Genomic DNA, 10,797 nt, shown 5'->3' on the forward strand with positions numbered 1-10,797 from the left:
CAAGAAAAGGATGGATGTCACATTGAGTGACAGTCTACAGCAGTCACAGGCCTGGGCTAATGATTGCACTAGATGATCTCATTGGTCTTTCCAACCTTAACAATTCTATGATGCTGGATTTGCATTATAGTTGGTAGAGATCTAACTGATCCCACCCCTCACCAGGCTCAAGCAGCCAAGTCTTCAGCTGGTTTTGCAGGGCTCCAGCACTGCTTGGAAAAGCATCCTTTGTCAGCAGAGATCTGCCCACATAGATCTTATGAACGTAGAAACATAAATACAGCCAAGAAGAAGGTGTTACAGGCAGTGAATTCCTACTGCTGATAATGAACAAAAACACAGCCTTTGTGCATTGCTTCACTTCCTGATGATGAATAGGAAGGGTCAAATCCAAAGCTAATGGCTGGTCAGAGATTCAGTTTGGCGAGGGTTAAGATCACGAAAGAGAAAGGCCCCAAGTGTCCTCGAAATTTCCATATGACATTTAGGTATCAAAGATGGCATTGTTCTGGAGCAAGAGCTCATTTTCTAAGAAAAGCTGCATGTTCCGCTCCCTACAGCAGAAGATGCCAGGCTCCTTGGCAAGAAGCTTGTTAGTTCCTTTAAGAAATGCTCAAATTATATGCACTATAAATCAACACTGCTTTACTCACACTAAGATACATCAGCATAATCCTGCTGAAGATACTGACCTGAAAATACTTAATGATGCCAGTGTTTCAAAGGAGAATTTTCCGTGTGTAGAATTTTTAAAGGCTTTTTGTGTTTTTGTAGTTTATTTTTCTTTTGAAAAAGATTAAAAAAATCACAATCTTTTTTTTTTTTTTTTCCTAAGGGATTATCTGCTAATCTTACCCTGTTACAAAATATATTCATAATCCTCACGGCAGTTACTTAGCAAGTCTTAAACCTGTCATTAAAATACCTTCTCTTGTTACTACAATCAGCAGTCTTAAGCCACTGTGAGCCTCTCTTTTTTTTTCTTTTCCCACTTTGTTCCCAAATGGCTTAAACCAGGGTATGACAGGTAGCAAACAACCCCTGATCTAATTACTTGGAAGAAACAAATCAAGGGAAGGAGCATGTTTGTGTGGTAAATTCCTTAGAGTTTGGAAACCAGAGGCCCTAGGAATGTGCCCAGGGAAAATTTTAAACCCACTCCAAAGCTGTGGGTTTGAGAAGTGTGAATACGTCCCTGGAAGGCATTGATGGGGAGAGGTGATGCCAAAAGTGGGGGCAGCCTTGAGCAGATCCCAACATGCAGTGCCATCCCTGGGGTAAGGACAAGGGAATGTTGTCCTGCATGGGAGGATGTGCATGGGCTCAATCCAGCAAAACATGCCCTAGGCTTTACCTGGATGTGTTCAGCAGGCTGGCATCATCCAAATGGCTCCTGGCGCCGGATATCCTGTGAAATCCCAGACTAAAGAACAGAGGTCTGCAAGAAAAAAAAATGGGAAAAAGGAGTGTGAATTAGAGATGAGCAGAGAAAATGCAGCAGCTTGGCACTATGCAGTGCTGTGAGGGGAAGAAATAAGGAGACATTTGGTCAGTGCTTCAAACCAGCCCTGGCACAAAGCACAAGTTACATGCATTAGGCAGCTCCCACTCATTTTAAGCTCAGAGCTTGCTCAATACCTGACTCGAGTCCAAAAGTCCATCTCCAGAGGGGGGTATCCATAACCACTCACTGGGAAGGCCAAAGATCCCAAGGTGTCTTGGGAGCTGCTGGGTAACGGCAGCACCAGTGTGAGATCAACTATTGCCTGTACAAAACCTCTTTACACAGAGCTGGGACTTTTTAAGGGCATTAAGTACATGAACTTCTCAATCTAAAACAATGCCACAATGGCCACCTTGGGAATAAGGCGCTATGGCCCTCCTTGAAGATCATGTGTTGAAGTTGTCTTGTTATCAGGGAGACACGAATGTAATGAAGGAAAGCATTGTGGCCTGGAACAGCTGGGCTTTCCTAACAGCTTGCCTAAACGTGGGTGATTAATGACCAAAATGCATCCTCGCTGAATGGCACTGAGAGCCTTGTCTGGAGGAATTTCATGGTATTTTCCTTTTCTCATTTTGGTAACAGATTTGGAATGAACATAGTTCTGTTGATATAAGGCTGTAACAGACAGGCAATAATACAGATTTCATTTTACATATCAGATGGGGGACAGTAATGTTACTTTGGTGCTGTTTTTTTTTGCAGTAGGACATGAAAAGGCTTGAAAAAATAGTCTGTGCTTTCGAGACTGAAGCCACTCAAACATCTTAATGAGATTGTTGTTGGAAAATGCTGCTTCATCCAAACCAAAACATCTCACAGTGAAATACTCTCATTAATAATATTTCCATGGGAAAGTTTTCAGAGTTTCTGGGGTCAATTTATAAGCAGTGAAGGATCTAAATGAGAACCCTGATCTCAATCTGAAAACAGATGTTTCAATGGCAAAAATAACAAGAAAACTATATTCATTTCGGTGGAGCATTTGACTACTTTGGTTCTTATTCCACACCAGAATGAAAACACATTTCCAGATCTCAGAAACCTTTGTGGAGGTCCTGATCTCCATCTGTCTCTGGCAGAAGTGAAATGGCCTGCTGGAGAAGGCGCTGCTATGGTGGTCCTTTGTTGTTTGTGCCACACTGTGGTCACCTGCTCCATGCTTGGACTTTGATGCATATATCTCCTTTAGACCTATGAGTATCCATGTGTGAAAGATGTGATGTTCTGATAGCATGGGAAGTAGGACTCCGTGCTCCTCCAAAACTTACTCTGTGGTGATCTAAAGTACAAGTGAAAGCTGAAACCAAGGGCTAGAAGACCCAGTACGAGATGTCCTCATTGCCCAGCAGCTACTTTCAGTGTCTTTGTTGCTCCAAATCATGTTATTGTTCAACACGCAGCAGCCAGCACACAGGTCTGTGGCTCATCCATCAGCAGTGACTTGGGGACTTAGAGATGGATGGGCAGGTGTCATGGTTTTATGATTTTTGTTATTGGTATTCCACATCATAACATCATGTAGTGCATTTGGAGTTAAAGAGTTTTAACTGGAGCTCCAGATCTCTTCTGAGCTAAACAACTGCTTTTTAGTGTCTTGCCAACACAGCATGCACAACTCCATGTCAGCAGACCATGTGGTGGAAAAGAAAGAACAACATTTTGACGTCTGTCCTGCTTGCTAGGACTTCCCTGCCCACCAGCAACACATATGCATAATGATTTCCTTCACCAAACAGGTATTGCTCCAACCAGGAAAGTTATGCTCCCATTGATCCAACTATCTTACTTTCAGGCTATATTTTTTTTCCTCCTCAGCCAACATGTTGGCTTTTATCATTCAACAGGCCACAAGATTGTTTTCCCTAACATCCCCTTAAGAAGGATGTATTTTTCAAAATACTGCCATTCCATTCACTAGAACAAGTTTTGATGTGGCTACTTCAAATCAAAACCATGAGTTTTCCTCTCCCCACGCCCACCGACATCAAATCTGCCCCCAACGCCAGTGGTTCAGAACTATCCAAATAAAGTAGTTGCTTTAAGGACTGTTTGCTTTTCCTCTCAGGCTCCTTCTCCCGACGTTATATTGTTTGTGGAAAAAGAGTTCTTTGGGTGGGTCACTTAGTGTCGTGGCTGAGAAGTTGTATTTGAAGTCTGGTTCTGTGTAGAAGAAAAACATGTCAAAACAGACTTGAAAATAGAGTTTTCTTTTTTCCTCCATGTCAGGATGTTACCTTTTTCCCTCCATGAAGCAGCTCATTCCCATGAAAAACAGCGTCGCAAGGACACGTGCTGGGTGGCTCCAAAACACAGCAAACATAACCCTCTTTTCATTGCAGGAAAACAAATTACTTTCTGAATAAAGCCGCCCATGCAGCTCCACATGTTAACATTGCTTGAGCACTTACTCCTGAACATCTTTATATTAGGCAAACATGCTTAGCTATTCTTGAGTAATTCTGCCTGCTGGACTGCAATCCCTTGACTTAATGTTACGTGGGGTTTTGTTGACGATGTCAGTTTCTCCCCTCCTCCATCTTCCCCCCTCCAGCTTTTTTACTTTCAAGCAGATTCTTTGACCAACCGACACGCTTGTATAGAGTGGTATGCACAGTGTGGGCCAAAAATGGCATTAATACATTTTCTTCTGTGGCTTTGGAATGATGTGGATGTGCATTGCCTCCGAGAATGCTCTGTTTTCTATTCCTGCATTTGACACTGTGCAGCTGGGAAGCCACGTTTCACAGGTGGTTGGTGAGCTTATTAGATTATTCATAACTGTTTTTATTTCACTTCTTTTTTTCCTTAAAGCAATTAAAAACACGTGTCTAGGGAGGTCTGCGATGATTAGAAGCACTGTTGACATCTATTTCCCAGTTACCTTTTGCTGTTTTCACTTGGGCTGAACAGAGCCCAGTGCTGGTACCCATACGAGCGCAGCCTACACATCACAGCTCTGAGTCCATGCCAGCCAAAGGAGCTGGAACTGTGTGCTATTCCTGTTGGAAATTATTTGTTTTTAGAAGAAGACAACATTTGTTGAAGCTTTATCAGGGATTATGTGGTAAGAAACTTCTGCTGGGAATAAGCAGCAATCACAGTAATCATTACAGTAACGGTGATGAATGTTTAGAGTCATTTTTTCTTCTGATGATCTGGGAGCAGTGACAAATTCTAGACACAGAGCAATCCATTGGAGGCTGAGTTCCCAATCCATGGTGATGATTCTGAAACAGGCATAGACAAGAAGGAAGGTAAAAGTGCTGAAGAAATCACTGATGGGGAGAAGCTGAGCCAGTAGATGAGGCCAGACCAGACCTCAGCACTGAAAATCAGGCTAAACTGCTAGGGTGCAACACAGAGCTCTGCAAGCTTCTGCTGGGACCGTCCCAGCCATGTGTGATCCAGACTTCAGCCTTACATCTCTTCCAGAGAAGGACTCCAGTAGCACCCACGTGGGCTGCTCAGCTTCTGCTTCCCAGAGGACTGACTTTGCTGAGGTGCTGAGCTTTGACTGGCTTGCATTCAAGCCGCGTGTTACCCCTTCAGATAGGCAGGCCCCCAAAAGCTGAGCTGATTTTCTAAGAGAAACTGCTAGCAACAGAAAGCATGGCAATGCTGTATGTTGGGAATAGGATTTTTGTTATACTTCTGTTTAAAAAAAATAGGATTCCTATTTTCTCAAAATTGGACCTTTAAAGAATATATGTGAGCAATGGAAAGGTTGATGTGGCACTTAGGGACATGGTTTGTGAGCATGGTGAGGTGAACTGGTGGTTGGACTGGATGATTCTGGAGGTCCTTTCCAACCTCAGTGGTGCTACGAGATGGAGTACTAAGACTAATATTGGAAACAGTAGCAGTGACAAGGTGGCACCCACAGTGCTGTGGATATATTCCCTTCTGGACATACAGCTTAATTGAAGGCAAAGATACCAGCATTCAGTAGCCTTCAAAACCCCTCAGTCTCCTGTCTTCAACACAGATTGCAGGAGCAAATCCACATGCCCTGTACACAGAGGTGCCCTAGCAGCCCCATAGATAGGGCAGACCCTGACAGCTCAGGACAGAAATCACCTCCTTTTCCCCCAACTCTTCCATTAAATTCTGTTAAAATTCCAATGCTGAAAAGCTTTGTTTTGAAATGCTCCTGGCTTATTAGTATGCTTCATGCATCAGTTTTCTGTATTGTCTCCTTCTCTGCTTTCAGGTCATATCTTATACACAGGAAACAAGAACAGGATGGCAAAGTTTGCATGAAATATCTCTTCTTGCCTGGGAGAAAATGCAAACTGCTGACTCAGGCTGTGCTCACAAACACTCCAAGCACTGCAAAATATATAGCCCCAGCTCTCCTCCAGCTGCACAGCCTCCCACCCTGTCTGCCACGACACATTTGCACAATCAGCCACTTTGGAAGTCACCCATCATGAAGAGTTGCTCTTCAGTATATCAGTGGAAGAGGACTTTACCAATATTTGGAAAGGTAGAGAGTGACTGAGGTCGAGTACGTACAACCAGTGCAAGTCAGAGTTGCAACACGTGCTGCCTGTGTGGCAAATGTCCCTCTCGTCATGTTTGATGGGCACACATGGAGATTGCCATGAGCTGTGCTCCTCGGTGACCTTCCACTTGCAGGCGGAAATGAACTTCTCTGCTTCATCCTGACATCTGTGAGCAAGCTGAGGCAGCTCAGTATTTGAAATGTTTCAGGAGGAACGGTCACACGGCACAGGCAAAATTGTACTTCCCAGTTGGTCCACAGGTCTCACCTCAGGTTCTAACCACTTTGTAGAGACCAACATCAGCTCTGTTTTGCCAGGAAGGGTGGATGAGCAGAGGAGAGGCCAAATTGACTCAGCTATTTTTTCCCTCCAGAAGCTCTTCAGATTTGTCCCAGTTCCTATTTTCCAAGTGAAAAGCTAGCAGAAAGGCTTCATTAAGTAGCCATGGAAACACCTAAGGAAAAGAAGCAACCTCACAGCTATCTTAAATGGAAGCAAGGCAACAAATCTGGCTTTAATCGAGGCAATCTGAAGTCATTTTGGTATTTCATTTTGTAGAGTGGCCTTCTTGCTCCAGATTTACCCACCTTCCCAGCTGAAGACCCATTCCTGCTGGCTCAGGCACTTTTCTACTTCTGAGTTTGGTGTTCTGAGCTATTTCCCAGAGCATGAGGAGAGCTGGGCTGTGCTCATAGGGCTGTCTGTGATGCCCTACACAGCCAATGGAGGTCATTGACAACATCACTCTGAAAAATGAAGCAGATTTCCTGGCAAGGATGGGACCCATCAGACAGTGCATCCAGCCCACCTGCACCCCATCCCATCGCAACCATATCCTAGCTCTACCACTACTACTGATGCCCCTACAGATACTGGAAATAAAATTCCAATTAGCCTCACAAAGATTAGACACTGTTCATCTTGGAATGACTTTGAAAATCCCATTGTGGCTGTCCCACCTTCTTCATCCAGAGGTTCCAACCCACTGCTCTCTCTTCCTTTACTTGTACTGGAGGTGGAGATGCCTTGCTGCTTGGATTGCTAATCATCCCTGGAAGGTGCAATTAAACAACAGTATGCTGTGCCATCTGAAGTCACTCAGGATTAAGATGGGGTTTTAATTGTCTAATGTAAGAAATGTGTTGGGTTTTTGTGGGTTGGATTCCTGCTTGTGAGGTGAGAAAAGCATCCTTCTGCCAATAGCCTTGCCAAATTTTATCTCCTTTCCTCCACTTCTGGTTTATTAATGCTAGATCATTTCTGATTAGCTGAACTGCTGGTGTGGCTTGTGCTTCCCTTCTCACCTGCACAGATTGCTTTTGCAAATGGTGTGATCTCTTCCTCTGGTGCTGCTGCAGAGATCACTCTGCATGAGCATGATCCCCTCGTGGCTGCACCATGCTGATTTTTCTGGAGCACAGTGCTGCTGCTCCAAAGCTTTGCCATGGCCCTGATCGGTCAGTTTGAGCTGCAGGGAGCTGGCAGCAGACTGCATGCTCCTCTCAAGTTTCACTCCTCCATCGCTCTTCTTTTGCAACCTGAGCTCTTTATTTTTCTTGTGGAGGATCTGATGATATCTGGGCATGGTCCGGTTCAAGCTGGGGCCTCAGCAAAGTTCCCCTCACTTCAGAGAGTTGGGAAAAGATATGACTCTCCTATTTCACCCAAACTGAGCAGTCGGTGGTAGAAAATACACAAGAAAAAAGCTTTCTCTTCCCTGTTCTCCCCTCTTCCCCATGGGCACTGCTGCTTACCCATGCTTTCCCAAGTGCTTTCTCTGCTCTTTTTTTCAAAGACTCGAGAAAGCAACTTGCTTTTTTTCCACCTTGAGGTAAAGGCAGAGCAGCTTGCAGAGATGAATCCAGCTCTCCATTGCTCTGTGGCCAGCCTGGCAAACCGTGGGAGTGGGATTTTGCAGCCCAAACTTTGCAGCCTTTTACATCACTGCCTGAGCTGACACCTTTCCTTTGAAACTGAGAAGGTGGCAGCGGTTTTCATCCAGTATCTTGAGCCTTAATCCAACTTCTGCAAGGGATTCAAGATTTCTGTGGGCGGTTTCTTTTTTTTATTATTATTCCTCCCCTGACCCACTTTGCTGCTGTGCTTGGATAAATAATTTCTGCAGAGTAGGAAGTGCAGCCAAAGTAAGTAGCTTAATGTCTTTTCTTGGTAAAAAATCATAACAATTATCAGTCTCGGATTCACTTCAGCAGTAAATTAAAACTATCACAAACAAAAGCTGCATAAAATGGAGTGGTGAGTGCCTTCCTGCATTACTTATGCTCACGCAATAAAGCTGTGTTTTCAGCCGGAGCACAAAAGAGAAGCTGGTGTGAAATCTGGAAGCAGTTTTCACCCAAGCATCATCCAGTGGCCTCATCCATCTTGTATGATTGATTTGTCCCATGTTGTCCTCGTGGACCTGAAAGGAAGACGGTGATAGGAGATGCCACATCATAATATTTTCTGATGGATCTTACATATCACAGTCTGGAATATCTCAGTACTTATTCTTCCTTACTGATAGGATGAGAGGGAATGGATTCAAGTTGCATCAGGGGAAGTTCAGGTTGGATATTAGGAAATATTTCTTCTCTGAAAGAGTGGTCAGGTGCTGGAACGAGCTGCCCAGGAAGGTGGTTGAATCACTCTCCCTGCGGGTGTTCAAGAAATGTATAGATATTGTGCTAAGGGATATAGTTTAGAGAGGAAATACTGGCAGTAGGTTTATGTTGGACTTGATGATCTTGGAGGTCTTTTCCAGCCTTGGTGATTCTATGAAGTGAATGTGTCCCAGGGACACCTCCATGAGCACAGCCCTCAGTGGGCTTTGCCCACTCTGCAGGAGAAGCGATGAGCTCCTCATCCAGTGCACAGCATCTTCTCCCACAACTAAATGATTGAGCATGTTCTTACTGAAGGACCTTGCAAAGAGAAGACCAATTGGATCCAGCCATCTCTATTGCTCCTCTGAGCTGATCAAGCTGCGACCATTTCTGTTCACTGCAGAGTGTTTGGAGCAGATGGCCTTTGAAGGTCTCTTCCAATTGTTTAATTCTGCAAAGGATGAAGTACAGAGGCACTCAGTGCCCTCCCTCCCCTTACAGCCCTTTCCTTGCCTTTTTCCATTTGGTCTTTAGGTGGTGTTGTTACAGGAGTTGGGTTTTTTTCCCTTTTGAATGCCAGAAGTGGTCACCAGATACTCTCATCCCCTGACAGTTACCTGATCATTTCTGTGCACGCTGCCTGGACTCTGAAGTTCCCATCTGTAGATCTTAAGAAGCCTGAAGTTATTCCTTTCTGTGCTGGCTCCAGTAATCAGGTAAAGCTTTGTCCATGCCCTGAGGACACATAATAAAATAAGCAGAGAAATTTAGATAAACTGGAAGAGAAACACAACCTCAAACCCTTATTTGGTTAATGTAAACAGAGCTGACATTATCACTTATAATTAAATTTCATCTGATTCTTTGTGCTGTCCCACCTTGTCTGCATGGCACTAACAACCATTACAGTACGTTTTAGCACCTTAGGCCAATCTGGTAAGGCAATTTCATTTCTTTTCAACCACACTTGTGGTTTAAAAACCCTCCTCCATAATGGAAAAGACTGAAGCACTTACTCATCTGCCCCAATAAAAGCCTTTCTGGGGATGGAAGGGGGAAGTCATGTTTTCCAATACTTTCAGAGCAATTAGCTAGAATTTCACACAGAATTTTTATTCACCGTATGTATTTAAATCCTAGAGACCTGATCTGGATAGGATGACGTATCTACCACATATCACTCATGTGCTGATCAACAATCACACAGAACATGATGTACATTATTTTGCACTTTGCAATTCCCTGCAGCCACATATTGACGTATGGACACGTGGGTACACTGATACACTGCACAACACCTCAAGAACCATCCATCCACCATCCTGGTGGTGAGATCAACCACCAGTGGGACCTTCCACATCCTCCTGAATGTGTGAGACACACAGGGGCCGATGGGAACTCCTTTATCCTTTGGCTTTTGCACTCTTTCTTGCATTTCAGCTCTCTGGGGTTGGGGTTTTGCAGTCCCTGGATGCAGGTGATGCCTGGCAGTGGCAGGCAGGTGCACTGTGTGGCAGACTGCAGCCCTCCTCCTTCCCATGGCTGCGTGCTCACTGCTCCATCGGCACAGATTTATTTCCATGATCGATTTGTAGGAAGAATAGAGCCAGATAAGAAATATGTTTTTAATAGTAATGTCACCAATGAATGCTGAGGATCTTGATATCAGCCATTAAGTAAAAGCAGGGGTGGAATGAGCATCATTTGTCTGTTGCCAGCTTCTCCCAACTGGCTTTCATTTAGACGAGGAAAAAAAATCCCATCACTGCTATCCAGGTAACAGTGAAATATATTTGTTGTCAGCAACAGGTCAAAATGCAGAGATACATTATTCTCAGCAAGCTGACTTTCTGAGCTAAATGCTGGATCCTTTTCCTCAATTATTCACATATGTTTTCTGGTTTAATACTAACTCACATGCTGTCCTCTAAAGAAAGCTTGCAGCGTGCTGGCTGCATGATCTCCAACTAGAACCTGTGCATCTGCTCGGCCATTTCTTCTTCCACAAGCGCTGAGCCACAGAGGTGACATCAAGAAAGGTACCAGGAATAGAGCACATCGAATTAAAATATAAAATTACTAATTAATATAATATTACTAATATTAAAATTGCATGGAAAGCTTTAATGTCACAGCTTTGGCAGAGAGACTTGAATAAGAACCGAAGCAGCCTGCTGGT

The 10,797-nt window shown here is 44.1% G+C and overlaps 1 long non-coding RNA gene across 1 annotated transcript; it reads right to left on the minus strand.

Moving 5' to 3' along the window:
• Window positions 1-7,837: 7,837 nt before the first annotated feature.
• Window positions 7,838-10,440, minus strand: LOC136049877 (uncharacterized). Its single transcript, XR_010622341.1, has 3 exons — window positions 9,937-10,440; window positions 9,236-9,353; window positions 7,838-8,434 (listed from the first exon to the last, which is right to left on the minus strand). It is a non-coding gene; the product is annotated as an uncharacterized LOC136049877 (long non-coding RNA).
• Between the last annotated feature and the right edge of the window lie 357 nt (window positions 10,441-10,797).

The sequence above is a fragment of the Cyrtonyx montezumae genome, unplaced genomic scaffold (assembly GCF_038088225.1).
Source record: "Cyrtonyx montezumae isolate F1298 unplaced genomic scaffold, pur_monq_1.0 scaffold_1, whole genome shotgun sequence".
Classification (NCBI taxonomy): domain Eukaryota; kingdom Metazoa; phylum Chordata; class Aves; order Galliformes; family Odontophoridae; genus Cyrtonyx; species Cyrtonyx montezumae.